The 24,595-nt window shown below is 43.0% G+C and overlaps 1 protein-coding gene and 1 pseudogene across 17 annotated transcripts in view; one reads left to right on the top strand and one right to left on the bottom strand.

Annotated features, from left to right (window-relative positions):
* Positions 1–24,595, top strand: part of ACYP2 (acylphosphatase 2) — a 339,796-nt gene that overhangs the window by 24,482 nt on the left and 290,719 nt on the right. The gene's annotated exons all lie outside the window — the stretch shown is intronic.
* LOC107973464 (quinone oxidoreductase-like) lies at positions 12,665–13,405 on the bottom strand (annotated as a pseudogene).

Here is a 24,595-nt window from a genome sequence, read left to right as displayed (position 1 = left end):
AGGGATTTCCAGCTAATTTTTGTATTTTTAGTAGAGACAAGGTTTCATCATGTTGGCCAGGCTGGTCTCAAACTCCTGACCTCAAGTGATCTGTCTGCCTCGGCCTCCCAAAGTGCTAAGATTACAGGTGTGAGCCAGCTCGCCTGGCCTCAATACTATTAATTTTTTACTTATGTAAATTTTGTAGGGTGTAACTTCCCACATATTTCCAAAGCGTTTTTATATTTAACACTAAAGACCCACAATGGGCTGGGCACGGTGGTTCACGCCTATAATCCCAGCACTTGGGGAGGCCGAGGCGGGCGGATCACCTGAAATCAGGAGTTTGACACCAGCCTGGCCAACGTGGTGAAACCCTGTGTCTACCAAAATTACAAAAAATTAGCTGGGCTTGGTGGTGGATGTCTGTAATCCCAGCTACATGGGAGGCTGAGGCAGGAGAATTGCTTGAACCTGGGAGGTGGAGATGGCAGTCAGCCTAGATTGTGCCACTGCACTCCAGCCCGGGCAACAAGAGCGAAACTCTGTCCCCACCACCCAAAAAAAGAAAGACTCACAATGTACAAACGGCTATTCTAGGCATAGTTGGTTCTAAGAGAATAAGATTCCTTGATAGATACATCCAGCTTTTCTATTTAGAGTTGTGTAGTTTTGGGTCCTTCAGGAAGCAGACACTGAAATAAAGTTGGAAGTGCAAGAAGTGTAGGGGGTGGGATGGTGATGGGGATGTACACCTATGAGAGATAAAAAAGGAGGATGGAGGATTGGGTAAAGAAAGGCTTCAGATCTGGATGCTGATCTGATATCTGTGAAAGGAAAGAGGGGAGTAAAGAGGATTGGGCCGGGAGAGCCTGAGACTTTGATATATATTGAGCAAAGTCTCAGCCTACTTAATGGGGAGATGAAGAGCAAAGATTGCCTGTTAAGAGAAGTTTTGCAATGGGTAGAACTGGCCCTGTTAATGCTGCCATGATCAGCCACTGGTATGGGCTGCCTGGGAAGATCATAACCTCAGCTTGCTGTGGTAGATTCCAAAGGTGCTGCAGCTGATGGCCATTAGCTAAGTGTATTCTTTCAGCTAAAAGGAGATCCAAGCAATGTAGTTTCATGCCTGCTACATCAGCTGTGCCCCTTTTGCTAATATTGCTCTCCTCACGCATTTCAGATCTATGCTTCACAAGTACAGAGCACAGACTGTTGCACCGTCTCCTAATTCTTCTTCTTTGACCATTCCCTCATCTCTGTATTAAATACTTTTAGCAGATTAACCTTTCTAAAAGATCATTTTTACCTTGTCAGTCTTTTGCTCAAAAATGTTGCGTCTCCCTATTATGTACAAAATAAAGCCCAGACTATTTAGGCTGATACTCAAGGCTGACACACGACTAGCCCCAATCTACCATTCTGTTTTTATATAACTTTGTGTCCTCTGTGGTCAACATATGTGGAACCTATTCACTATCTCCCCAACATTCGTTTATATTTACAGATCTCTTGTTGCTCACATAATACCTTCTACCCCATTTGACAAACCATTCTCTCTTCTATCTACCTATCAAAACCAAACCTATCTTTGAAGGATTACATTTACTCTCCTATAGAAAGTATGGTAGGTATACTATAGTACAGTATAGTATTGACCCTTCCTCAGAAGTATATCAATATGTCTCGCCCTTGTTCATATTTTTCCTTCTTTTTAAAATTATTATTATTGTTTTTTGAGACAGCGTTTTGTTCTGTTGCCCAGGCTGGAGTGCAGTGGTGCAATCTCAGCTCACTACAACCTCTGCCTTCCGGCTTCAAGTGATTCTCATGCCTCAGCCTCCTGCGTAGCTGGGACTATAGGCATGCACCACCAAGCCCGGCTAATTTTTGTATTTTTAGTAGAGACAGGGTTTCACCATGTTGGTCAGGCTGATCTCGAACTCCTGACCTCAGGTGATCCACTCTCCTCGGCCTCCCAAAGTGCTGAGACTATAGGTATGAGCCACCGCACCCGGCCATATTTTTCCTTCTTTTAGTACTCAAGTTTTAATGAGGACATATATCTTTTTCAGCTCTATGTCATTTCCTTTGGTGTAATAGGAACACAGTGTTTATACTTAGCAACTACTCCATGACTGAATTAAGAGATAGATGGGGAACAGATTAAGAAGCCGCTACAGAATTGCAAAAAATAAAATAAAATAAAGTGAGTTAAAATGTCAGGGTAATATAGGAAAATACATTGGGAAATGAAAAAACACTCCATGTGACTGTTTCACGGAAATGAATGACCCTCTTCCTCTTCTGTTTCTTTCTTAGGTAAAGACTAGGGCAGAATTCTATACCCAAGGTTCAGACCTATTGAGGCTATTTATGAATAGACTTTGGTGGTGTTTGCTGATCAAAAACTCTTTGAAATGTATAAAAAAACTTGTATACACGTGTATTTGCATTTTTTCTAGGAATAGGATCTGTCTCTTTTATCTGAGTTTCAAGGGGTCTGTGATCATAAAAGGATTTAAAACAACTTGACCAGAATTTGGGGGCCTTAGAAGAGAGGTCAAGCGGTGTTGAGCACGATTTGGCAAGTAGTAGGTCACTGGTAATCTTAAAGAAAATAGATTCTGAAGAATGAAGAAAGCAGAAGCCCATGTCCCCAGGAATTGAAGAGTGAGTGGGTGGTGAGGATGTGGAGGTAGCCGATACAGACTTTTCCTCCCAGAAATGTATCAGTGAATGAGAATAAATCTGTATGATAACTTAAGGAACTATAGGATCAGGGGAAGGGTTTTGTTTGGATGGGAGATACTTGAGCATATTAACAGAAAAAGTGAAAGAGGATGATTAATAAACGAATTGGTTGGGAAAGTGTCTGGGTAGTCTGGATTTATGCTGTGGCAACAGACCCAAGATATTAGTGACTTAACACATAAAAGTTTATTTCCAGCTGGGCACAGTGGCTCATGCCTGTAATCCCAGCACTTTGGGAGGCTGAGAGGGGTGGATCGTTTGAGCCCAGGGGTTCAAGACCAGCCTGGGCAACATAGGAAGACCCCCAATGCTACTAAAAATACAAAAATTAGCTGGGCATGGTGGCCTCCACCTGTATTCCCAGCTGCTTGAGAGGCTGAGGATGGAGGATGGCTTGAGCCTAGGAGGCAGAGGTTGCAGTGAGCCAAAATTGCACCACTGTACTCCAGCCTGGAGGACTGGGTTTAAAAAAAAAGAAAAGAAAAAAATTTCCCTTCTAATGCAAACTCAAGTAGAGACTGCTGCCCTCCATGCTGAGATTCACGAATCCAGGCTGTTTCATTCTTTGGGCTCTCTCTTCATGACTGAAGGGGAAGAGACTAGAGTCATGTGGAGGGATCCCACGGCCACTGTTCTGAAGTGACACCTGTTACTTCCATGCAAGTTTCATTAGTGAGAACTTGTCACATGGCCATGCTTAATTGTTGGGGAAGGGTAGGCAACCATAAAGGAAATACAAAAAAGGATGTGGGAGGATATAATTATCTCTGCTACATAAAGGGATTAAGAAAAAAAGTAAAAGGAATTCTGGGCAGTTGGCAGTGGCACAGTTTTTTAATAGCCCCAAAACTTGCCACAAACACAGATACAGTAACTTGGATCGCAAAACCTAAAACCTGCAAACAACATCAATAGCAAGTTTATGAGCCCTCAAATATATACATACGGGGAGATGTCATGAGAGCAACAAGATTCACAGGTGGGAGGAGGCAGAGGGAGCTAAATAAAACAAAGCCAAAAGCCAAGTTACCAAAACATGCCCGGGAAGGAAGGAGTCCCACTTAGTGAGTGAAATCTTAGAGGGCCCATCTGAGGATAGCAGTCAAAATCAGAGAGGAACTTCATGGGCTCTATTTTGCAGGTGAAACCAAGGGAATTGTGGGAAGATTGGATGGTGCTGGAATGTTCTAGCCCCTTTGGGTCAGTGCTGAAAACCAACCTAGCACCCTTCCAGGATGAAGCCCTGCATAGGAGAGACGCTGCTAGGACAAGACATAAAACAGGCCCTGTTTTATAACCACCACAAATAGTACCTTAATTAAAGAAACTTCAAATCTGAAAATTAATCCCCTGGTCTATTTTCCATAACAATGATTTTCAGTAGCATTGTCCAATCTCACATTTCAGAGAGGTTGCAATGAGACGACCTGGCACCATTAAAATACTTTAATAATAAAATACAGTAAACACAAAAACCCTCTCTCCCATGATCAAATTCCCAGGGAAAATTAAAGTGCAAAGATTCAAACCCCATGCAAATTAAGTCCAAAGGAGTTAGTGTCTGAAGTCAAATCCACTTGCCCTTGAGATTTAAACTTCAAAGAAATTAATGTTCAGAATTCATCATCTCTGTATTTTACCCAATCTTAATTAGAGGGGTTCTTAAACCTTAAATAGGGTTGGGATTTTTTTAAGCAGTTGCAGCTTGGACAGAAATTATATTAATTTACTATTTATTATTTCTATATAATAGAAATTTCTATATAATAATTTCTATATAACAGAAATTATATTAATTTACTAAGAAGCTCATTGAGCTTCTTAGGGGTCCAAAAAGTAAATAACACGCAAAATTATTATAGTTTTGTCCCCACACCCATCAAATTTAGAAAAAGCTATTCCCCAGACTCTTGTGTAGTTATTCCAAGAAAAAATATGTCCCCAGAGCCTGTTAATTGGTGTTGCCAAATACCAGGTCAGAGGCTGATGTCAGAGGTGTGAGGAAGAGAAATTCTTGAGTTTTAGCTTTACCAAGGTAGTTGATCTGACATAAGGTTTCTGGAATCCATGATCTGTAAACATAAACTTAATTACAAGACGTTAAATTTGGCACTTTGAATTTTCCATTTCTAAGGGGGAAGCTTTTCCTTTTCATTTAGAAAAACCTGTGTCAGTCAGGATAGGCTGGGTTATGCTGTGATAACGCAGAACCTCAAATTCTTAGAGACTTGAAACAAGAAGTTAATTTTTCACTCATACTGCACATTAATTGAGAAGTGACAGAGTTCTGATCACACTACATTCATTTAAGGAACTAGAAGTTGGAGTTGCAACAGGTTTTTTTCATGATAACCCCAGCAGGGGCAAGGGAATGTGATAAGATGTTCCCTGGCTCTGAAAATTTCTGCCCATAAGTAGAACACATCTTTTCCACTTACGTCACTTCCATTCCCATTCCTTTGGCCAAACCACGTCATATGGTCTTCTAACTTCAAAGGGGATATGGAAGGGCAACCTTGCCTTTGAGCTCTAAGTTATTTCCCCTTCAGTGGTACATTTAGAGTGAGTTTTGTCCACTAATGCTGCTGTGAAATATCTTGTGAGCTGACAATTTTAGTCCTTGGCCACAGGCTGCTGTGACTGCTTTCAACTATAGCATAGCTTAAACCAATGTTCCCCAAACTAGTAGGATCAAAAGAATCTCCTGGATGCTTATTAAAAATTTTGATTCCTTGGCTTAGTGTGGTGCCTTGTGCCTATAATTTTAGCCCTTTGGGAGGCTGAGGCAGGAGGATTGATTGAGGTCAAGACTTCAAGACCAGCCTGGACAACATAGTGAGACCTCTGTCTCTCCAGAAAATTTAAGAATTAGCTGGGCATGGTGGCACACACTACCATAGTAGTCCTAGCCACTTGAGAGGCTAAGGTGGGAGGAATACTTGGGTCTGGGTGTTTGAAGCTGCAGTCACATGTTTGGTGCCTGTGAATAGCCGCTGCACCCCAGCCTGAACATAGTGAGACCTCGTCTCTAAAAAAAAATAACAAATTTAAAAATGTGTATTTTTTATTTTTGAGATGGAGTTTTGCTCTTGTCGCCCAGGTTGAAGTGCAGTGGTGCAATCTCCGCTCTCTGCAACCTCCGCCTTCTGAGTTCAAGTGATTCTCCTGCCTCATCCTCCCAAGTAGCTGGGATTACAGGTGCATGCCACCAAGCCCAGCTGATTTTTGTATTTTTAGTAGAGATAGGGTTTCACTATGTTGGCTTCACTTGTCTCGAACTTCTGACCTCAGGTGATCCACTCACCTCGGCCTTCCAAAGTGCTGGGATTACAAGAGTGAGCCACTGTGTCTAGCCAAAAATACTTATTTCTGCGTCCTATTCCTGCAGAAATGATTCAGTAGATTTGGGGTAAGGCCCAAGTATCTGACTTCTGAAAATACCCTCTGTTAGGCCAAGGAAGTCTTCCTCCTGCCATAGCTTGGTTGTTGCTGTTGTTTTCAATAGACTTAATAGTTTAGAGCTGTTTTAGGTTCACGGAAAAATTGCGTGAAAAGTACAGAGAGTTCCCATATTTCCCCTGTCCCCACACATGCACAACCTCTTCCACTATCAACATACCCCACAACAGTCATACATTTGTTACTATTAATGAACCTACATTGACCCATCATTATCACCCAAAGTCCATAGTTTACATTAGGGTTCACCGTTGGTGGTGTACATTCTATGGGTTTTGACAAATGTACAATAATATGTTTCCACTATTATAATATCATACAGAATAATTTCAATGTTCTAAATATCCTCCATGTCCTGCCTATTCATTCCTACTCTCCCTTAACACGTGGCAACCTCTGATCTTTTTACTGTCTCCAAAGTTTAGACTTTTCCAGAATGTTATACAGCAGGAGTCATACAGTATGTAGTGTTTTCCAATTGTCATCTTTCACTTAGTAGTGTGTATTTACATTTCCTCTATGTCTTTTCATTACTTGATAGCTCATTTCTTTCTTTTTTTTTTTTTTTTTTGAGACGGAGTCTTGCTCTGTTGCCCAGGCTGGAGTGCAGTGGCACAATCTTGGCTCACTGCAACCTCCACTTCCTGGGTTTAAATAATTCTCCTGCCTCAGCCTCCCTAGTAGCTGGGATTATAAGTGCACACCACCATGCCCGGCTAATTTTTGTATTTTTAGTAGAGACGAGGGACAGGGTTTCACTGTGTTGGCCAGGCTGGTCTTGCACTCAACTGATTCACCTGCCTCGGCCTCCCAAAGTGCTAGGATTATAGGCATGAGCTACCATGCCTGGCCATTTTATTTTATTTTATTTTTTTTGAGACGGAGTTTCGCTCTTGCTGCCCAGGCTGGAGTACAATGGTGCGATTTCAGCTCACCGCAATCTGTGCCTCCCAGGTTCAAGCAATTCTCCTGCCTCAGCCTCCTGAGTAGCTGGGATTACAGGCATGCACCACCACACCTGGCTAATTTAGTATTTTTAGTAGAGACGGGGTTTCTCCATGTTGAGGCTGGTCTTGAACTCCTCACCTCAGGTGATCCGCCTGCGTCGGCCTCCCAAAGTGCTGGGATTACAGGCGTGAGCCACCATGCCCGGCCTTTTATTTTTTATTTTTTGAGACAGAGTCTCACTCTGTCAACCAGGCTGGAGTGCAGTGGTGTGATGTAGGCTCACTGCAACCTCCACCTCCTGGGTTCAAGTGAATACTTGTGCCTCAGCCTCCCAAGTAGGTGGGATTACAGGCATGCGCCATCATGCCCAGCTAATTTTTTTATTTTTAATAGGACAGGCTCTCACCATGTTGGCCAGGCTGGTCTCGAACCCCTGGCCTCAAGTGATCCTCTTGCCTCAGCCTCCCAAAGTGATGGGATTACAGGTGTGAGCCAGTGCGCCCAGCCAAGCTCGCTTATTTATTTATTTATTTACTGAGACAGAGTTTCACTCTTGTTGCCCAGGCTGGGGTGCAATGGTGTGATCTTGGCTCACCGCAACCTCCGCCTCCCAAGTTCAAGTGATTCTCCTGCCTCAGCCTCCTGAGTAGCTGGAATTACAGGCATCTGCCACCACATCTGGCTAATGTTTGTATTTTTAGTACAGATGGGGTTTCTCCATGTTGGTCAGGCTTGTCTTGAACTCCTGACCTCCAGTGATCCTCCCACCTCGGCCTCCCAAAGTGCTGGGATTACAGGCATGAGCCACTGTGCCTGGCCCAGAGCTCATTTCTTTTTAACACTGAATAATGTTCAGTTGTCTGGATGTACCACAGTTTATATATCCATTTACCTATTGTAGGGTATCTTGTTTTTTTCCACCAGTTTTGGCAATTATGAATTAAACTGCTATTAATATCTATGTGTAGGGTTTTGTGTGAACATGTTTCAACTCATTTGGGTAAATACTGATACCAAATGTGACTGCTGGATTGTATGGTAAGAGTATGTATAGTTTTATAAAAAACTGTCAAACCATCTTCCAAAACGCCTATGCCATTTTGCATTCCCACTAGCAACAATGAGAGTTTCTGTTGATCTAGCTCCTCGCTAGCATTTATTGTTGTCAATGTTTAGGGTTTTGGCCATTCTCATAGATGTGTAGTGGTACCTCTTTGTTTTTGTTTTGTGTTTTGTTGTTTTGTTTTTTGTTTTTTTTTTCTGAGATGGAGTCTTGCTTTGTCACCTAGGCTGGAATGCAATGGCGCGATCTCAGCTTACTGTAACCTCTGCCTCCCAGGTTGAAACGATTCTCCTGACTCAGCCTCCCGAGCAGCTGGGACCACAGACACGCGCCGCCATGCCCGGCTAATTTTTTTTGTATTTTTAATGGAGATGGGGTTTCACCATGTTGGCCAGGCTGGTCTTGAACTCTGGACCTCAGGTGATCTGCCCACCTCGGCCTCCCAAAGTGCTGGGATTACAGGCGTGAGCCACTGCACCCAGCCTACCTCATCATTTTAATTTGCAATTCCCTAATGACATATTCTGTTCAGCATCTTTTCATATCCTTACCTGCCATCTGTGTATCTTCTTTGGTGAGGTGTCTGTTCAGGTAGTTTAGCCTTTTTTTTTTTTTTTTTTTTTTTTGAGACGGAGTCTCGCTCTGTCACCCAGGCTGGAGTGCAGTGGCACAATCTTGGCTCACTGCAAGTTCTGTCTTCCGGGTTCACACCATTCTCCTGCCTCAGCCTCCCAAGTAGCTGAGACTACAGGTGCCTGCAACCATGCCTGGCTAATTTTTTTGTATTTTTAGTAGAGACGGGTTTCACAGTGTTAGCCAGGATGGTCTCGATCTCCTGACCTTGTGATTGGCCCGCCTTGGCCTCCCAAAGTGCTGGGATTACAGGTGTGAGCCACCGCGCTCGGCCAGTTTACCCATTTTTTAAAGCAGATTGTTCATTTTCTTATTATTGAGCTTTAAGAGTTCTTTGTCTCAGCCGTGTGTGGGAGGCTGAGGCAGGAGAATCACTTGAACCTGGAAGGCAGAGGTTGCAGTGAGCCGAGATCTCACCACTGCACTCCAGCCTGGGCAACAGTGCAAGACTCTGTCTCAAAAAAAAAAAAAAAAAAAACAAAAGAAAGAAAAGAAAAGAGCTCTTTGTATATTTTTGATAACAGTCTAACAGTCTTCTATCAGACATGTCTTTTGCAAGTATTTTCTCCAGTGTGTGGCTTGTCTTCTCACTCTCTGGTGTTGTATCTAAAGGGTTAGCTTTAAAAAAATAAAAATAAAAAGCCTTAAATTTAAGGTCATCTAGATTTTCTTCAATATTATTTTATAGTTTTATCATTTTACATGTAGCCTGTGATACATTTTGAGTAAATTTTTGTGAAGTATGTAATGTCTATATCTAGATTTGTGTGTGCATGTATGTGTGTATATCCAGTTACTCTAGCACCATTTGTTGAAAAGACTATATTTTCTCCATTGTGTTGTCTTTGTTGCTTTGCCAAAGATCAGTTGACTCTATTTATGAAGGTCTATTTTTTTTTTTTTTTTTTTGAGACGGAGTCTTATTCTGTTTCCCAGGCTGGAGTGTAGGGGCGCAATCTTGGCTCACTGCCACTTCCACCTGTCAGGTTCAAGCGATCTTCCTGCCTGTGCCTCCCAAGTAGTTGGGAGTATAGGCGTGTGCCACCAAACCTGGCTAATTTTTGTATTTTTAGTAGAGACGGGTTTTGCCATGTTGGCCAGGCTGGTCTCGATCTCCTGACCTCAGGTGATCCACCTGCCTCAGCCTCCCAAAGTGCTAGGATTACAGGTGTCAGCAGCTGCGCCCAGCCTGAAGGCCTATGGTTTCTCTTTTCTGTTCCATTGATCAAGATCTATTCATTTATTCATTTGACACATTTATACATCTTTATCACTGTAGCTTTACAGTAAAGTCTTGAAATCAGGTAGTGTCAGTCCTCTGACCTTGTCCTTCTCCTTCAATATTGTGTTGACTATCCTGGGTCTTTTGCCTCTCCATATAAACTTTAGAATCAGTTGGTTGACATTCACCAAATAACTTGCTAGAATTTTGATTGGAATTGCATTAAATCTATAGATCAAGTTGGAAAGAACTGACATCCTGATAATATTGAGTTTTCCTAATCATAAACATGGTGTATTTCTCTTTAAAAAATATATAGGCCGGGCGTGGTGAGACTTCATCTCACTCTGTCACCCAGGTTGCAGTGTAGTGGCTTGATCACAGCTCACTGCAGGCTCAGTCTCCTGGGATCAAGTGTTCCTCCCACCTGAGCTTTCTGAGTAGCTGGGACTACAGGTATGCACCATGTCCAGCTAATTTTTTAATTTTTTTTTGAGACGAAGTCTCACTCTTGTCCCCCAGGCTGGAGTGCAATGGTACAATCTCGGCTCACTGCAACCTCTGCCTCCTGGGTTCAAGTGATTCTCCTGCCTCGGCCCCCCAAGTAGCTGGGATTACAGGGTCCTGCTACCACGCCCGGCTAATTTTTGTATTTTTAGTAGAGAGGCGTTTCACCATATAGGCCAGGCTGGTCTAGAACTCCTGACCTCAGGTGATCCACCCACCTCGGCCTCCCAAAGTGCTGGGATTACAGGCATGAGCCACCACGCCCAGCCTCTAGTTTTTTGATTTTTTGTAGAGATGGTGTCTTGCTATGCTGCCCAGAACTTCTGGGCTTGAACTTCTGGGCTTAAGTGATCCTCCTGCTTCGGCCCTCCAAAGTGCTGAGATTACAAGTGTGAGCCACTGTGCCCAGTCAGTATTTCTCTCTATTTATTTAGTTCTTCTTAGATTTGTTTATTTATTTACTTTTTGTTTTCCCAGACAGGGTCTTGCTTTGTCACCCAGGCTAGAGTGCAGTGGGCAATAACAGCTCACTGCAGCCTTGATCTCCTGGGCTCAAACGATCCTCCAGCCTCAGTCTCAGTCTCCCAAACAGTGCATACAGGTGCCTGCCATTATGCCTAGCTAATTTGTTTTTTGTGCGAATGGATGTCTTACTTTGTTGCCCAGGCTGGTCATGAACTCCTGACTTCAAGCAATCCTCCCACCCTGGCCTTTTTTTTTTTTTTTTTTTCCTGAGACGGAGTCTCACTCTATGGCCCAGGCTGGAGTGCAGTGGCACGATCTTGGCTCACTGCAACCTCCGCCTCCCAGGTTCAAATGATTCTGCTGCCTCAGCCTCCCAAGTAGCTGGGACTACAGGTGTGCCTCAGCCTCCCGAGTAGCTGGGACTACAGGTGTGCACCATCACACCCGGCTAATTTTTGTATTTTTAGTAGAAACAGGGTTTTACCATGTTGGCCAGGCTGGTCTCAAACTCATGACCTCAGGTGATCCACCCTCCTGGGCCTCCCAAAGTGCTGGGATTTCAGGTGTCAGCCACAGCACCCAGCCGCTTTTTTTTTTTTTTTTAATTTTCTATAGATTTTATTATACATTATTATGTTATGAGACAAATGCAGATCATTCTTAATTTATCAAATCTGCGAGCATATTAATTTCAAATTTCAACAAAAATATATGACCCTCACCACACAAACCGGTAACTCTAAATCTACTCTGAAAATATAATCAATTGATAAGTATTACCTATTTGGAGACTATGTATTATATGAAAGATAACGAGATAAAGCTCCTATTCTAACAGAACATATGGGGTCATTGGCAGCCAACCAATAATGAAGTGAATATTGTAATATTTGGGAAAATACTGAGAAAACTAATAAATTGTCCTGGACATTATTTATTCTTGCCTTTACAAAAGACTTATAGTGCCGAGCGTGGTGGGTCACACCTGTAATCCCAGCACTTTGGGAGGCCAAGGCGGGTGGATCACCTGAGGTCAGGAGTTCAAAACCAGCCTGGCCAACATGGTGAAACCCCGTCTCTACTAAAAATACAAAAATTAGCTGGGTGTGGTTGTGGGTGCCTGTAATCCCAGCTACTCGGGAGGCTGAGGCAGGAGAATCGCTTGAACCTGGGAGGCAGAGGTTGCGGTGAGCCGCGATCGCGCCAGGCCACTCCAGCCTCGGTGACAGAACGAGACTCTCTCTAGGACTTATAGATCCAGATGAGATTAGTTTAGAATAGAGGTTTTTAGTCCAGAAAATGTTCAAAGTCTAATACAGTCATGGCTACTCAGAGACTAGAGAATCTTTATAAAGGTAAGGAGAGTTGAAAACTGTTGGAAACTGAGCAGTCTTATTTTGAACTAGCAAGTTTTAATCAAAGGTATGGAATTAATCAAGTATCAATTAAGAATTACTGGAATGCACCATCATGCCAAATGACCACTAACATGCTATTTCCTACTATGATGACTCCTAGATTTGAGACAGATGGCATAAAAATTATTGCTAGCTATACAATGAATTTTACTCTTCTGCCTCTGCTTTCTAAAGAAAAATCTTATTTTTTCACATAAGAAACTCACAGAATCGAATGTTAATTAAAGAAAAGATAGGGTAAGTACAACTGGGAGAAAGACAATACCTCTAATTACATAGGAAATCCATGAAATAATTAATCATTATAAGAGAATAATCATTTTCCAGTAGCCCCACTGCCATGAATGATATTTTCATGAGCCTGGGCCACCTTCTCCAGTGGATATTGAGAACCTGTTACAGGTTTCAACCAACCAACTTCCTTTCCAGCTTGAAGGGTGGCTGCATATTACTGAAATTCCTCCTTGGTTGAGGAAAAGAGAGTAACTCCAATTATACCCAACTCCTTTGCCATGGTGTCCCGTGGGTTTATTTCCATAGTACCTCTGTTGCCAACAACTATCACTCATCCTCTATGTGACAGAAGACTCAAATCTTTACTAAGATTTACATTAGCTAACATTTCAATAATTATGTCAATTCCTTTCTCACCAACATATTTCTTAATTTTGTCAATATAATTAACTTCTCTGTGACTGAAGACTTAATGGACTCCATTTTGCAAAACAACCTTTTGTCCTTCCTCAGTACCAGCAGTGCCCAAAACCTTTAAGCCATAAGCTCTAGCAATTTGGCATGCTGCTAATCCAACTTCTCCACTCGCCCCATGAACCAGAACACCCTCCAGCTTCCACTCGGGCACTGTGGAATTAGAGCTCGATAAGCACTAAAATACCAAATACTGATGGCAGCTCCTTGTTTAAAGTCCAGTTTTTCAGGCAGTTTGTATGCCATGGTGATCTAGATACAGAATGGAGAGTGGGAATTAAAAGCTGCGAGGGCGGCCAGGTGTGATGGCTCAGGCCTGTAATCCCAGCAGTTTGGGAGGCTGAGGCGGGCCAGTCAGAAGCTCAGGAGCTCGAGACCAGCCTGACCAACATAGTGAACCATCTCTACTAAAAATATAAAAATTAGCCGTGTATGGTGGTGCATGTGCGTGTAATCCCAGCTACTCGGGAGACTGAGGCAGGAGAATCCCTTGAACCCGGGAGGCGGAGGTTGCAGTGAGCCGAGATCATGCCACTGTACTCCAGCCTGGGCAACAGAGCAAGACTCCGTCTCAAAAACATAAAATAAAATAAAATAATATAAAATAAAATAAAATAAATAAAATCTGTGAGGGCTCCTTCAGATTCCACAGGAGGAGGCCTGCCACACTGTCTCCAACTTTTGCCTTTTAAAAAAAGTTTTAATTTATATAACATAGTTGTACATATTTTTGGGGTATATGTGGGTTTTTTTGTTTGTTTGTTTTGTTTTTTAAGAGATGTAGCCTAACTATGTTGTCCAGGCTGGTCTCAAGCTCTTGGGTTCAAGTAATCCTCCTGTCTTGGCCTCCCAAATTGCTGGGATTACAGGTATGAGCCACCACACCTGGCCACATGTGATATCTGATACATGTATACAATGTGTGGAATGATCAAATCAGGGTTATTGGCATGTCAATCACCTCAAACATTGATCTTTTCTTTCTGTTGGAAACATAACAATTCTTCTCTTTAGCTAGTTTGAAACACACAATAAAGTATTGTTAACCATAATTTCCCTAACATACTATCAAATACTAGAACTTATTTCCTCTATCTGTATTTTTGTAAACATTCACCAACTCCTCTTCATCCTCTCTACCACCCCTAGTTCTTAGATTTCTTTCATTAGAGTTTTGTAGTTATTCTTATATATATCTGGTATGTATTTTGTTGAATTTATACCTAAGTATTCCAATTTTGGGGATGATAATATAAATGGTATTGATTCTAATGTCAAATTCTACTTGTTCACTGCTGGTATACAGGAAAGCAATTGACTTTTGTAGGTTAACTCTGTACTTGGCAACCTTGCTAGAATCACTTATTCTAGAAATTTTTTTAAATTTATGCTTTCAGATTTTCTACATAGACAATCATGTCATCCATGAACAAAGACAATTTTATTTCTTTTTTCCAACCTTTTATTTCCCTTTCTTGTCTTATTGCATTAGGTAGGACTTCCAAAAATGATGTTGAAAAGGAGGGTTGAGAGGAGACATCTTTACTGATCTTAGCAGGAAAAGTTCTAGTTTTATTACCATTAAGTATGATACTACCTGTAGATTTTTTCTGGATTTTTTTTTTTTTTTTTGAGACAGGGTCTCGCTCTGTCACCCAGGCTGAAGTGCAGCGGCATGATCACAGCTCAACTGCGGCCTCAATCCTCAACCTCCCAGGCTCAAGTGATCCTCTCACTTCAGCCTCCCACTGCTGCCATGCCTGGCTAATTTTTGTAATTTTTGTAGAGATGGGGTTTTGCCATGTTGCCCAGGCAACAGGTTTTGAACCCGAGCTCAAGTGATCCTCCTGCCTTGGCCCCGCAAAATGGTGGGAATACAGGCATGAGCCACCAGGCCCAGCCTGTGGATGTTCTTTATCAAGTTAAGGAAGTTTCCCTCTATTCCTAGTTTGCAGAGACTAATATATATATCGGTATTTTCATCTTGTCCTTGCATTTGTTTCACTGGAAAATAATTTACAGCAGATTCTGAAACCGCTGTTCAAGTTTCTAAGGTCTGTACCTCCAGGACTTTACCCTCTAGCAAGGATCAATACTTTGGCCAAATGTTCCATGAGACACTATGTTTCCTCTTCTTTTTAATTTTGTAAACTTCTCAGGCATGTTCCTGTAACTGCCCAGTGGGTTCACCTTACCTGCTGCCTAGACAGAGCCAATTCTTCAGGACAGGAGAATTGCAATACGGGAAGAGTAATTCACGCAGAGCCGGCTGTGCGGGAGACCTAAGTTTTATTATTACTCAAATAAGTCTCCTGGATTCGTGGAGCAGAGTGTTTAAGGACAACTTGGTGGGTTGGGGGAAGCCATTGAGCCAGGAGTGCTGATTGGTCAGTGATGAAATCATAGGAAGTCGAAGCTGTCTTCTTGAGTTGAGTCAGTTCCTGGGTGGGGGCCACAAGATCAAATGAGCCAGTTAATTGATCTGGGTGGTGGCAACTGATCCATCAAGTGTTGGGTCTACAAACTATCTCAAGCACTGATCTTAGGAGCAGTTTAGGGAGGGTCAGAATCTTGTAGCCTCCAGCTGCATGACTCCTAAACCATAATTTTTAATCTTGTGGCTCATGTTAATCCTACAAAGGCAATCTAGTCCCCAGGCAAGAAGGAGGTCTGCTTTAGGAAAGGGCTGTTATCATCTTTGTTTTAAACTATAAACTAAGTTTCTCCGAAGTGAGTTCAGCCTGCGTTCAGGAATGAACAAGGACAGCTTGGAGGTTAGAAGCAAGGTGGAGTCAGTTAAGTTAGGTCTCTTTCACTGTCTCAGTCATAATTTTGCAAAGGTGGTGTCGTTCCCGTGGGGCACAGAAGATTCCTGCATACCCATCAACAGCCACCAAGTTGCCAGTAATGCTTAGATTATTTTCTATTTCTCAGTCTGTGAATAAGCCAAGAACACTGAAGTTTAGTTCCTTAATTTTGTCTTGCCAGGTGTGGTGGCTCATGTCTATAATCCCAGCACTTTGGGAGGCAGAGACAGGAGGATTGCTTGAGCCCAGGAGTTTGAGACCAGCCTGGGAACATAGTCAGACCCCATCTCTATAAAAAATGAAATAAAATAAAGAAAAGCAATTTTGTCCTTTACCTTGAATGCTACTAACAATTGAAAGTTAGAACTTTTGTTTTCTAAAGGTCATCTTGCATTTGGCTTGTAGTGTACAAGCAACAAATACCTAAAAGCATGTAATCTTGCCACTATCTAGCCTTTGTGGGTGTGCAGTGTTTGCCTGTTTCACTTCACCTTCCAGAGGATGCAGAGACCATTCACAAGTAATGTGTCTAAGCTGAGAATCTTGTGGCCTCCGATCCTTTGCTGAGATCCTACTTTTGTAAAAACACTCATGTAATCGCCCAACAGTTTCTTCCTGCCTGCTGCGCAGACAAAACCAATTCAATGAGACCATGCTATAGCAGTAGACAGAGTTTCATTGACCCAAGGCTGGCCACAAAGGAGATGGAGTTATTCTAATCAGTCTCCTTGAAATCTCAGAGGTTAGGTTTTTTCAAGGATAGTTTGGTGGGCAGGGGACTAGGGAATGGGTGCTGCGGATTGGTTGGGGATAGAAACTAAGGGCGTGGAAACGGGTACTCCTGTGCTGAGTCCACCTCTAGGTGGGGCCACAGGACTAGTTGAGTCAAGAGTCAGGAGTTCAGGTGGGGTCAGTCTGAAAAACAGCTCAAAAGATTAATCTTAGGGTCTACAATCTATAGGAGATGTTATCTGTAGAAACAATTGGGGAAGCCACAAATATTGTGACTTCTGGCACATGACTCCTAAGCAGTAAGGGTTATAGAAACTGCCTACATTTGGCTGGGTGTGGTGGCTCACACCTGTAATCCCATCACTTTGGGAGACCGAGGTGGATGGATCACTTGAGATCAGGTGTTCAAGACCAGCCTGGCCAATATGGAGAAACCCCATCTCTACTAAAAATACAAAAATTAGCCAGGCTTGGTGGCATGTGCCTGTAATCCCAGCTACTCGGTAGGCTGAGGCAGGAGAATCATTTGAACCGAGGAGGCGGAACCTAGGAGGTGGAGGTTGCAGTGAGCTGAGATTGTACCACTGCACTCCAGCCTGGGCAACAGAGAGAGACTCTGTGTCAAAAAAAAAAAAAAAAAAAAAAGAAAGAAAGAAAGAAAAAGAAAAGAAACTACGCCTACATTTTAGCGGAGTTCAGGCCCCTCCCATCATCCTAATTTCATGGTTTTTCTTTTTTTTTTTTTTTTGAGACAGAGTCTCGCTCTGTCACCAGACTGGAGTGCAATGGCACAATCTCGGCTCACCGCAACCTCCGCCTCCCGGGTCCAAGTGATTCTTCTGCCTCAGCCTCCCAAGTAGCTGGGACTACAGGCATGTGCCACCACGCCTGGCTAATTTTTTGTATTTTTAGCAGAGATGGAGTTTCACCATGTTGGCCAGGATGGTCTTGATCTGTTGACCTTGTGATCCACCCACCTTGGCCTCCCAAAGTCCTGGGATTACAGGCATGAGCCACCGTGCCAGCCTTTCATGGTTTTTCATTAGGTTTACAAAGGTTGGCCGGATGTGGTGGCTCACACCTGTAATCCCAGCACTTTGGGACACTGAGGCAGGCAGATCACCTGAGGTCAGTAGTTTGAGACCATCTGGCCAACATGCGGAAACCCTGTCTCTACTAAAAGTATAAAAATTAGTTGGGTGTGGTAGTGTGTGCCTGTAATCCCAGCTACTCAGGAGGCTGAGGCAGGGGAATTGCATGAACCCAGGAGGTGGAGGTTGCAGTGAGCTGAGATCGTGCCACTGCAGTCCAGCCTGGGTGACGGAGTGAGACTCTGACTGAAAAAAACAAACAAAAACAAACAAATGAAAAAACAAAGGTGGTTTAGTTTTGGGAAGGGCTACTATCATCCTTGCATTAAGGTTAAACTGTAAACTGAATTCTTCCCAAAGTTAGCTCGGCCTATGCCCAGGAATGACCAGGGACACCTCAGAGGTTAGAAGCAACATGGAGTCAGCTATGTTAGAATTTCTCTTACTGTCGTAATTTTGCAAACGCAGTTTCACTCACTCACCTGTAGACCAGGCCACCATAAACTGCAGTCCCTCCCTATGGTTAGACTACCATGTGCTCTGAGGCTTAATGCCTCTTTCCTAGACTGCAGCTATTCAAAGACCATGCAGCTGCCAAGCTTAAAACATTCTGCCTACACACTAAAGTCCACTAACACCTCTAAATTTATATAGCTCCTCTAAGTTCCGAGTTTTGGTTTTGATTTCTCAGTATTCCTCAACATTCATCCAATTGGAAGTCTTCAGACTTCAGAGCTATACTTCCTTTCCAAACTGCAGGTTTCCTTTGTCCTGCAGGGACAGAGGTTGCCTCATGTGCACCTTATGGCCAGGAAAAGAGCAAATAAGTCCAGACTATGTGAATAGTCTGAAGGCTAATTAGAAAATGTTGGTTTATTCTACACAAATTTACCAATCAAGTGAATCACTCCACTTCTGCTAAGACAGAGTGACTATAGAGGCACAGAGGCCAAGAATTACATTCTTTGGCCAGGTTCAAGTGATTCTCCCACCTCAGACTCCCAAGTAGCTGGGACTATAGGGCACATTCCACCATGCCTGGTTAATTATTATTACTATTAGTTTTTGTAAATATGGGGTTTTGCCATGTTGCCCAGGCTGATCTTGTGAACTCCTGTGTTCTATCCACTGAGAAATATTCCTTCTACATGGGATGACGGAAGAGTACAGGAGAAGCATTCTCTGCTAGCAAGGTAGCCTCTGTCTTCTCAGTGAAGTAGGAGACAAAGTTGTGTCAAAAAAATATTTCAGGCAGGCAGGGCATGGTGGCTCATGCCTGTAATCCCAGCACTTTCCGAGGCTGAGGCAGGCAGATCACCTGAGGTCAGGAGTTCAAGACCAGCCTGGCCAACATGGTGAAACCCCGTCTATACTAAAAATACAAAAATTAGCCGGGAGTGGTGGCGGGCACCTGTAATCCTAGCTACTCAGGAGGCTGAGGCAGGAGAATTGCTTGAATCTGGGAGGCAGAGGTTGCAGTGAGCCAAGATTGTGCCACTGCACTCCAGTCTGGGCAACAGAGCAAGACTCCATCTCAAAAAAAAAAAAAAAAATTTCAGACAGCAAAAGATTTGAGGACTTGAGGAAAGTAGGGGTGGTTTTGAATACTATTGTGGGGAATGAAATAAGGAGCCAAACAGAGATTAATTATTTGAAAAATTCCTGGCTGGATGCAGTGGCTCACACCTGTAATCCCAGCACTTTTGGAGGCCAAGGTTGACAGATCACCTTAGGTCAGGAGTTTGAGCCCAGCCTGGCCAACACGATGAAACCCTGTCTCTACTTAAAAACACAAACAAACAAACAAACAAATTAGCTGGGCATGGTGGCACACACCTGTAATCCCAGCTACTTGGGAGGCTGAGGCAAGAGAAGCGCTTGTACCCAGGAGGTGGAGGTTGCAGTGAGCCAAGATTGCATCACTGCACGCCAGCCTGGGGGACACGAGTGAAACTCTGTCTCAAAAATAATAATAATAATAAATTCCTGAGTGTCCCTGATGATTTAGAGTTAGAGTGCAGTTAGAGTCAGGAAGAAATCAAGGCATGAAGTAATACAGGAGCTGGGATGAAAAACATGAACAATGGAAGGGTCTTGTTTCAACTGGAATGGAAGAGAGCCAAGCTGAGCACAGTAACCAGGCTACAAGGAGGACAAATGAATCTAAATGGAATACTGACACTAACTGGCTAACACTTATCATGTACTTAATTTGTGCTAGGTTTATATGAATTATCTATTTAAACCTTCACAGGAAGTCTTTGAGAAATTTAAGGGAAAGAGGAATTCAGTAACCTGTCCCTGGCCACTCAGCTAGTGGAGGGCAGCGTGAGTTTAAACCCAGGCAGTTTGACCCTAAAATCTGCAGCTTTAACCTCAGTCCTACTGGTTGAATTCAAATTACTCTTAGAACAAATACCAGGTTCAGTAGAATGGGAAAAATGATAAAACAAGAGGTTATGGGTAGGAATGGGCATTTACATTTAAAATCTTGGAGGTTGAGCAGATTTGATATCCTAGGAAGGTGGATGGTAACAAGTCAATAAAGCTGAAAAAATGTGAGATCAGCCTGTCAAAAAGTCATGAACTGGCCAGGCGCAGTGGCTCACACCTGTAATCCCAGCACTTTGGGAGGCCAAGGCAGGTGGATCACCTGAAGTCAGGAGGTCAAGACCATCCTGGCCAACATGGTGAAACCCTGTCTGTACTAAAAATACAAAAATTAGTTGGGTGTGGTGGTGGGCACCTGTAATCCCAGCTACTCGGGAGGCCGAGATAGGAGAATTGCTTGAACCCAGGAGGTGGAGGTTGCAGTGAGCTGAGTTTGTGCCATTGCACTCCAGTCTGGGCAACAAGAGTTAAACTCTGTCTCAAAAAAAAAAAAAAGTCATGAACCATTTACCCTGATGGGATTATTGTACATCGTATGCCTGTATCAAAATATTTCATGTGTCCCATAAATATGTACACCTACCATGTCCCCATAAAAATTTTTTTAAATTAAAAATTTTGATAGGAAAGAGAAGAGAGTGGTGTTAGTGTTTGGATTAAATTTCAAAGGAGACTATGTAATCCATTATAATCTCTCTCCTTCCTCCACTTCGGTTTCTCTTTTTCTTTCTTTCTTTTTTTTTTTTTTTTTTTTTTTTTTTGAGGCAGCAGAGTTCGCCTCAGCCTCCTGAGTAGCTGGGATTACTGTCATGCACCACTATGCCTGGCTAATTTTTGTATTTTCAGTAGAGACCAGGTTTCACCATGTTGCCCAGGCTGGTCTCGAACTCCTGATCTCAGGTGATCTGCCTACCTTGGCTTCCCAAAGTGCTAGGATTACAGACCTGAACTACCACACGCGGCCCCTCCCTCCACTTTGGACTGCACATGCCTCCTTTATTTACTTAAGAGAAAGGTGAGGAACAAAGAAAGGCTAAAAGACACGTCACATTATTAATAATCTTGGCTAGTTGTAACAAAGTAAAATAAAATGTCTCAATAAATTTTTAAATCTTTGTTGCTTGGCTTGTCTCATTTTAGCATTGAGAATCAAGCTTAAATATCCAAGTAATCAGTTATAAGAATACACAGGAAATAATACAACACTTTTATTCCCAGAATAAAAATAGAATGCTTTCACTCCCAGGAGCTCCTTTTCTGTTTTTCACTAAATTTTTTTGATGTTGCTGACACATCCCATTTAAACGTAATTTTTATTTCCTTAGATATTTTTGAATACAACGTTCTCTCTCCTGCTGTTCTGTAGCAGAAATAATATTCATTGGCACTGTTTGATGACATTTCAAAAGTGTCTCTTGCTTCCATTCTTAGATTTGTGTTACATTTTCCTCCATGAATACACAGCATCTTTTTGTAGTTCTCTCTCATAATAATAGGGAGAAGATGACTCTGATATGCATTTATTAATCTCTTTTAAAGTTACAGATATTTAATGTTGTATCTTGCATTTTGGGGAACCTTTTTATTTCTACTGATTGCCCTTTCCATAGTGGAAAATGGTCTGTGTCATTTAGCAATAAGCTTTTCTATTAGAAATAACAAAAGATATTCTGACAAATTGGGACATATCAGTGTATTTTCAGCCATTTTATATTCATATCTTTTTTGGTGTATTTTTTTTTAATCTAATCTTTGTTTCTCCATTCTAGAGCATTTTCTTCTTGAGTAGCTCAGTAAGTTATCTTGTCACATTCATAAATGCTTTCAGAGAATTTTATTTGAGTTTTAAATGGTTTCAAGTCTCTTCTAGCTTTTAGGTTGTCTACCTTGGAAAGTTTTTTAACTTGAACTGTACCTATGAACATTTCTGATTTAAAATACTCCTGGGGCCAGGTGAAGTGGCTCACACTTGTAATCCTAGCACTTTGAGAGGCCGAGGTGGGTGAATCACTTGAGGTCAGGAGTTTGAGACCAGCTTGGCCAACATGGTGAAACCACATCTCTACTAAAAAAACAAAAATTAGCCAGGCGTGGTGGCGTGTGCCTGTAGTCCCAGCTACTCAGGTGGCTGAGGAAGAGAAACACTTGAACCTGGGAAGTTGAGGTTGCAGTGAGCTGAGACTGTGCCACTGCATTCCAACCTGGGCAACAGAGCGAGACTCCGTCTCAAAAAAAAAAAAAAATACTCCCAGGCTGGACATGGTGGCTCACACGATCACTTAAGTTTAGGAGTTCAAGACCAGTCTGAGAAACATAGCAAGACCTCGCTCCTATCTACTAAATAAATAAATAATAAACATTAGCCAGGCATGGTGGCACATGCTTGTAGTTCAGCTGCTCAAGAGGCTGAAGCCGGAGGATCACTTGAGCCCAGGAGGTTGAGGCTGCAGTGAGCCATGACTGTGCCACTACACTCTAGCCTAGGCATGAGCAAGACCCTGTCTCAATCAATCAATCAATCAATCAATAAAGCATTTTGTATTTGTCTCTCTGCTCTCCCTATGCTGACTAGAAGCATGACACTCTCCCTCTTGGTACAGCACTGAGGCCGTCAGTCACCAGAATCTGGTGACTCCTCTATCCTCAGCTCCTCTGTTACTCGTCTGATCTACAGTCCTTTAATCCATCATCTCTGTCTGGCGCGGGTTGTTTCCCAAGCCTCCCAGTTGCCTGGCCAGCTTTGGCACTCCTACCCCTGTCCTCTTTCTCAACTAGCAGCCAGAGTTTTCCTATTAAAAGCTAAGCCAGGTCAAGTCACTCTTGGCGCTGGAGTGGCTTCCCATCTCGTTCAGAGTGAAAGCTGGTGTTCACAGTAGCCTACAAGGCCCTGAGTGCTCTGACCTGTCTTCTTCTCTGATCTCACCTCCCACTCTCCCTCTCCCTCTGCTCTAGTTACGCCAGCTCTTAGCTGTTCCTTGAATATGCCAAGATGCTCTTACCTCAAGACGTGCACTGTCGTTGCAGGAAACACATTCCGCAGATATATCTATCTGCATGCATGACACGGTCCCTCACCCCTTCAAGGTTTTGCTCAAAATGTCACTTTCTCAGGGAGGCTTTCTCTGAGCCCCTTTTAAATTCAACTCTCCCCACCTGCCCCCGCCCCCTGCCCCAGCTTCCACATCCTCAGCAATTTCTGTTCCCTTCCCCTGCCATGTTTTGGTGAATATAACATTTACCACCATCTAATATATGTGTGTGTGTGTGTGTGTGTGTGTGTGTGTGTGTGTGTATGTGTGTGTGTGTGTTTTTTGAGACAGAGTCTTGCTCTGTTGCCTGGCTGGGGTGCAATGTCACAATCTCGGCTCACTGCAACCTGTGCCTGCCAGGTCCAACCGATTCTTCTGCCTCAGCCTCCCAAGTAGCTGGGATTACAGGTATGCACTACCATGCCCAGCTAATTTTGTATTTTTAGTAGAGACGCGGTTTCATCATGTTGGCCAGGCTGGTCTTGAACTCCTGACCTCAGGTGATCCACCCACCTCGTCCTTCCAAAGTGCTGGGATTACAGGCATGAGCCACTGCGCACGGCCACCATCTAATAAACTTTAACCGATGTATTATTTATTGCCTGCACTTCTATGCAAATCCTTGACTGTAAGTTCTATGACGAGTTTATTTAACAGTTCCAGACACAGAGAAGCACTACAAGAGAGAAAAAAGAAAAAAAAAAAAAAAAGAGAGAGAGAGGTGAGTGAATTCAGTTAGTAGTTAGCCTGAGAAATGAGAAATTGTACTAAATGAAGTGACACACTGGGAACACTGGATAACAATTTGTGGTTACAATGGAAGGCTTAAGAAACTCAGTGGAGGCTGGGTGTGGTGGCTCACACCTGTAATTCCACCACTTTGGGAGGCTGAGGTGGGCAGATCACTTGAGGTCAGGAGTTCGAGACCAGCCTGGCCAACGTGGTGAAGCCCCTTCTCCACTAAAAATACAAACATTAGCCGGGCATGGTGGCAGGCACTTGTAATCCCAGATACCCAGGAGGCTGAGGCAGGGGAATCACTTGAACCTGGGAGGCGGAAATTGCAGTGAGCTGAGATCGCACTGTTGCACTCCAGCCTGGCAGACAAGAGCAAAAAAACTCCATCTGAAAAAAAAAAAGAAAGAAACTCAGTAAAATTAAGGCAGGCAGGGCAGGCTGGGTAATGCAAACCTTTCAGGTTCTGTGGTTTTCCTTTCTCTTCATCTCCTGCAGTGAAGATGAGGGTGGGGCTAGGGTCAGGATTATCTTCACTTTATTTCTTTTTTTACCTTTCTTTCTTTCTTTTTTTGAGATGAAGTCTCACTCTGTCACCCAGGCTGCAGTGGCACGAACTTGGCTCACTGCAACCTCCACCTCCCCATTTCA

The sequence above is a fragment of the Pan troglodytes genome, chromosome 12, assembly GCF_028858775.2.
Source record: "Pan troglodytes isolate AG18354 chromosome 12, NHGRI_mPanTro3-v2.0_pri, whole genome shotgun sequence".
Lineage (NCBI taxonomy): Eukaryota > Metazoa > Chordata > Mammalia > Primates > Hominidae > Pan > Pan troglodytes.
Note: the sequence above shows the minus strand (reverse complement) of the source record. Positions and strands in the feature narration are given on the sequence as shown.